The sequence below is a fragment of the Carcharodon carcharias genome, chromosome 11 (genome assembly GCF_017639515.1).
Source record: "Carcharodon carcharias isolate sCarCar2 chromosome 11, sCarCar2.pri, whole genome shotgun sequence".
NCBI lineage: Eukaryota > Metazoa > Chordata > Chondrichthyes > Lamniformes > Lamnidae > Carcharodon > Carcharodon carcharias.
In genome coordinates, this window is record NC_054477.1 from 97,472,433 (window position 1) to 97,478,409 (window position 5,977).

Genomic DNA, 5,977 nt, shown 5'->3' on the forward strand with positions numbered 1-5,977 from the left:
AATTTTAGCCCTCCTGAGTAACATACTCTTTCTGTTGCTGATGGTTTGTCTGTGTTGCACATCAATTGCTGGTAGGTTGTGCATGCAATCACACCTCGATCTCTTTCAACTTCACCCTTAGCTGCTGTGACATAATTCATGGGTGGGTTATGTTGTTCATTCTTTTCCTCTTACATGCACTGTCTTATGTTTGTGGATTTTACTGTAGAAATAATGGTGAGGCTGTCAGGGCTCACTGTTATTTAAGTGTAAATTGAACAGCAGCTTCCAGCAATTCCACATGTGCAGTTAAACGTGGAAATCTGGATGTTGCTAATCAATTTTTGCCTTGCTCCTCTAGAAGCTTCAATATAACAGTATCCTGCCAAGAGACTAGCAATCAAATTCATGGAATGGTGTGAAGTTGTGGTACTTTCTACTAATTACCCATTCAATTTACCAGAAAAAGTTAGGGCTTGTCCAATCCAGTGTAAGTAATTTTTTAACAATGTGATGTGTCTTAATTACAGCCAAACAAGTTCTCTAGCACATAAAATTAAATTTTATAAGTGTGCATTCCTTCACAGTTTAATTATTCCAGCTTAACCTTGTGGTTCACATCCTGTATACCTCAGCTACAATTCTTCAATCTGGTTTATTAAAGAGCAACACATGTGTTTGCCCTATTCACACAAGTCCCAGATCTTCTGGAGAGGATGCTGTGCTGAATGGCTTTCAAATTGTAGGATGTTCTAGTATAAAGCCCCACAGAAAATCTGTGGCCAACTTAAGTACAATAGACAGTTGGCGATGTTCTTTCATTGCTGACTGCAAGATCTGCCCCATTAAATTTCAATGGAACTTTTCTGCTCATTTATCCCCGATTTCCTGCTCCCAATAAAAAAGAGATATTTAACAGATATTTTATGTCTGTTTTCACAGTAGAAGACATATCAGAAAGAAAAGTTAATCTCAGGCCTAAAAAGTTGGGAAATTAGGATAGTTAATAGCAACAAAGAAAAAGTATTAGAAAAACTTAAAGGGCTAAAATCCAACAAATCCCCTGGAACTTATGGCCAACACCCTAAGGTTCTAAAAGATATAGCCGTTGAAATAATGGATGGTTCGCTATGATTTTTCAAAATTCCTTAGATTCAGGGACAGTCCCACGAGATTGGAAATTGGCAAATGTAACACTGCCTTTCAAGAAAGGGGGGAGAGTGAAAACAGGAAAATACAGGTCAGTTAGCCTAACATCAGTCATTGGGAAAATGCTGGTATCTACTATTAGGGAAGTCTTAACAATGCATTTAGAAAAGTATTGTATGTTACGACCACAGCAAATGTTATTGCTGAGCAAGCCAGGTCCCAGAGGGAAACTTATGTCACTGATCATAAACTTTTTATTTTGTATTTTGAAAACAAGGAGGAAAAGCTACTGCCCCCAAAAGCATAGAACTCCAATAACACCTCTAGGATTTTAAAAATTAAAAGAAAGAAAATTAAGATTAAAGTTACACAGTCTTACAGAACCACCTAAAAAAAAAGCCCACTTGGTCAAAACACACAAGTAAACTTCTTGGCAACAATCCCCTTATATATTTTTAACCATAAAAATCCAGTAGTATTACCCAAAGCAAAGAATTATTGTCACTTTAATAAAGACATACCACACGACTCCTCAAACACTTCCATTCAGATGTGGAAATCCAAAAAGGTTCAGAAACAAGCTGCTTTCAGAAAACAAAGAGTCTTCTTATTTGAAACTGGGTGACTGTTTCAAATTCAAAACTTTCATACTTTCTTAACACACAAATCTAGTCTTCAGGACATTTCCTCACACAGCCACCCCCACTTAGGTACCCATCTTTCCTTAAATATCTTTTTTTCCTTTCATCACAAATTACAAATCACAAATTACATTTACAAAAACTGGACATATCAAAACATTATTGTTTTTTGCTAATTTTTTGAAAATGGACTTCCTGCTGAATCAAAAAAGGTGGCTGTTACAAGTCACATGACCACAGGATTGGCCCTTTGGTTTGGAAGCTAACAGGAGTTACATGAATAAAAGAATCCTCCTCTCGTCATCTAGAATCTCACATCCATTTGTAAAGACATTATAATCAAGAAACCAGGGCGCTCGCAGATCGAAACTCGTTATGCCTGCAAAGCTGTTAACAGACTCATCTCATACCTGGCACTGTCCAGGTCCATTTCAAAAGGGCTCCATTGAGTGGACAATGGACTTCATTTGCATTTTTATAAGCTTACCCCTCTAGCAGAGTCAGACAATGCCTAGACAATGGTTTCCCAACACAAGGCCCTGAATACGGATGGTTACTCTTTCAAAAGCTAATAGCTGGGACATCATCAGTTTTAAAATCAAAGCCAGCTCCAGGCATCCCTTTTGAAATCATTGTGGAGAAAGAAGGTCACATGTCTCAAGTGACCATTTTGAAACTTCTATATTCCTTTGAGAACTGAGAAATCCTCAGTCTGCTGTTTAACATCCAATTTGTGAACACCAAGAAGCAGGACTCCAGGCTGAACAATAACCTGCTCCTCGAAGTCTGTCTCTGTTGGAAAATTTCCTATCGCCTGCAGAACTGACCCAGTCTCTGAGCATCAACTTCATCTTTCTTTATCAGCTGTACAGAGAGCGCCACAACTCCGGTCTTCAAGCCAACTGAATTCAAGCTCCTAAGTGAAAGAACTCGTCATTGACTCTTGACTCTGGATTGTGATAATCATGTGAGTTAATATTCATTTCTGCAGTTCTTTTACTGTTATTACCCATAGTTGTAAAACTTTCCTTTTTTCTATCTACCCTTACTGAGTGGGGTAGAGTGGAATGTTGAGAACACTCTTCCCCCAGGTTTGAATGTGAGTAAACGAACCTTCTGAGTTGATCATAACATAAGTTTGCTGCGAGTTATTAGTAAATAGGAACACGTAAACTGAGGGTTTGGGAAAAACAATTCAAAACAACTTCTGCTTATGGACAGTTGGTGAGAGGAAAGAAGTTCAGTTTGTCTTTCTCTCCTGTCTGTAACAATTGGGCATATATTTTCTGAAGCTTAGAAGAATGAGAAGTGATCTCATTGAAACATACAAGATTCTGCAGGGGCTTAATAGGATAGATAATGAGAGATTGTTTCCATTGGTTGTTGAATCTAAAACACAGGGACACAGTCTCAGGATAAGGGGCCGATCATTTAGTACTGAGATGAGAAGAAATTACTTCACTCAAGGTGTTGTTAATCTTTGGAATTCTCTACCCCAATGAGTTGTTGGTGCTCTGTCGTTGAATATATTTAAGGCTGGGCTAGACAGATATTTTGTCTTTCAGGGACTCAAGGGATATGGAGAGTGGGCAGGAAAGTGGAGCTTAAGTCCAAGATAGGCCATGATTGTATTAAATGGCAGATTATGACAGGCCATATGGTTTACTCCTGCTCCTATTTCTTGTGTTCTTGCAAAATGGTTGGCTACCAAAACAAATCCTGTCCACAGCACACCAAGTTGACTACATGCAGTTCTGCATGTAGTTAGGCGAAATTAGTATAAACTGCAAGACAGCTTTGATGCCGACTTAATGGAGTACATGAAGAATCTAGATTGAGGCTAAAGTTTCAAGGTATGCAAATGGAAAATTGATGGGGTGTATATTGGGCAGCCAATCTACTACTGAAGGCAATTGAAAGACAAGCCTGAAGGCTGTCAGAACCATTCAAATCAGCCAGTTACTTTATGTAGATTAGCACCTGCATTGAAACATCAGACTATGCAATGCCATATCGATGTGTTAAATATTTGTTATTATTTCCAACCATCATTTTTAGCCAAATGTGTATTATGGTTTTACAAACATAAAACATTTCAACTGTGCAGCAGGTTGATTCATATCCAAAATCGAAATGACAAAGGACTCACTTCTAAGGTTTTGCTTCATTGTTATTGACTATATTTGCCTCTGTCATTTTCCCCTAAATTAGCTGGCTACCTCCTTTTTGCTTGTCTACCACAATGCACGATGTAAGGTCATTGACTTGAAACATTAACCCTATGTTCCTCTTGCCCCAGATGCAGCCTGACCTCCTGAGTTTATCCTGCATTCTGTTTTTATTTCTCTATCACGTCAGCAAGGAAAATTGGAACTTCTTTTTAAATTGATAAACAGAATGGATAAGTCCTTCTCGGGGACAATAAAGCCACTATAATGGTGATGCCACTGTTGTTTTCTATATGCATTGGTTATTTGAACAATTGCTCAGAAGGACTTTGTTCTATGTGAACTTGCTTCTAGAATTAGTGTAGTACTTTTAATTATTGAAGCACGAAATACATGCAGCAAATATAAGCACACCTTATATAAAATCCATTAGGTGGGCACATTCTCATAGGCTTATGGATGTTTACAGCACAGAAAGAGGCTATTCGGCCCATCTTGTCCATGCTGGTCAACAAAGATCTGACTACACTAATCCCATTTTCCAGCTCTTAGCCCATAGCCCTGGAGGTTGTGGCAATGCAAATGAATATCTAAACACTTCTTAAATGTTACAAGAGTTTCTGACTCAACCACCCTTTCAGGCAGTGAGTTCCAGACTCCCATCACCCTCTGGGTGAAATAACTTCTCCTCACTCCCCTCAGCCTTCTACCTCTTACCTTAAATCTATGCCTCCTAGTTATTGACCCCTCTACTGATGGCAAAAGTGCCTTCCTATCCACCCTATCATAATCTTATATACCTCTGTCAGGTCCTCTCTCAACCTTCGCAGCTCCAAGGAGAACAACCCCAGCCTATCCAATCTTTCCTCATAGCTCAGACCCTCCGGCCCAGGCAGCATCCTGGTAAATCTCCTCTGCACCTTCTCCAGTGCAATCACATCCTTCCTATAAATGTGGTGACCAGAACAGCACGCTGTACTCCAGTTATGGCCTAACCAGCATTTTATACAGTTCCAGCATAACCTCCCTGCTCTTGTATTCTACGCTTCGGCTATTAAGGCAAGTACCCCATATGCCTTCTTAACCACCTTATCTACCTGCCCTGCTACCTTCAGGCATATGCACACCAAGGTCCCTCTGATCTTCAGTACCTTGCAGGGTCCTACCATTCATAGTGTAATCCCTTGCCTTGTTAGCCTTCCCCAAGTACATTACCTCACACTTTTCCGGGTTGAATTCCACTCGTCACTGCTCTGCCCACCTGACCAGTCCATTGATATCCTACTGCAATTTACAGCTATCCTCCTCACTATTTACCACCCTACCAATTTTCATGTCATCCGCAAACTTCTTGATCATACTCCCTACATTTAAGTCCAAATCATTTATGTACACCACAAACAGCAAGGGCCCCAGCACCGAGTCCTGCGGAACCCCACTGGAAACAGACTTCCAGTCACAGAAGCATTCTTCTACCATCACCCTCTGCTTCCTGCCTCTCAGCCAATTTTGGATCCCATGCACTGTTACTTTCTTGACCAGTCTGCCATGAGGAACCTTATCAAAAGCCTTGCTAAAGTCCATACAGACTATTTCAAATGCAATATCCTCTTCAATACTCCTGGTTACCTCCTCAAAAAATTCAACCAAATTTGTCAAACAGGACCTTCCCTCAACAAATCATGCTGACTATCCCTGATTAATCCATGTCTTTCCAAGTGCAGATATATTCTGTGCCTCAGAATTCTTTCTAGTAACTTCCCCACCACCGAGGTTAGGCAGGCTGGCCTGTAATTTCCTGGTTTATCCCTTTCTCCCTTTTTTAATAATGGGACAACGTTAGCAGTCATCCAGTCCTCTGGCACATCACCTGTAGCCAGAGAGGATTTGAAAATTACTGCTAGGGCCCTTGATATCTCTTCCCTTGCCTCCTCAACAGCCAAGGATGCAACTCATCTGGGCCTATGGATTTATCCACTTTTAAGGCTGCTAAACTCACTAGTAACTCCTCTCTTTCTATGTTAATTTCCTCTAATATTT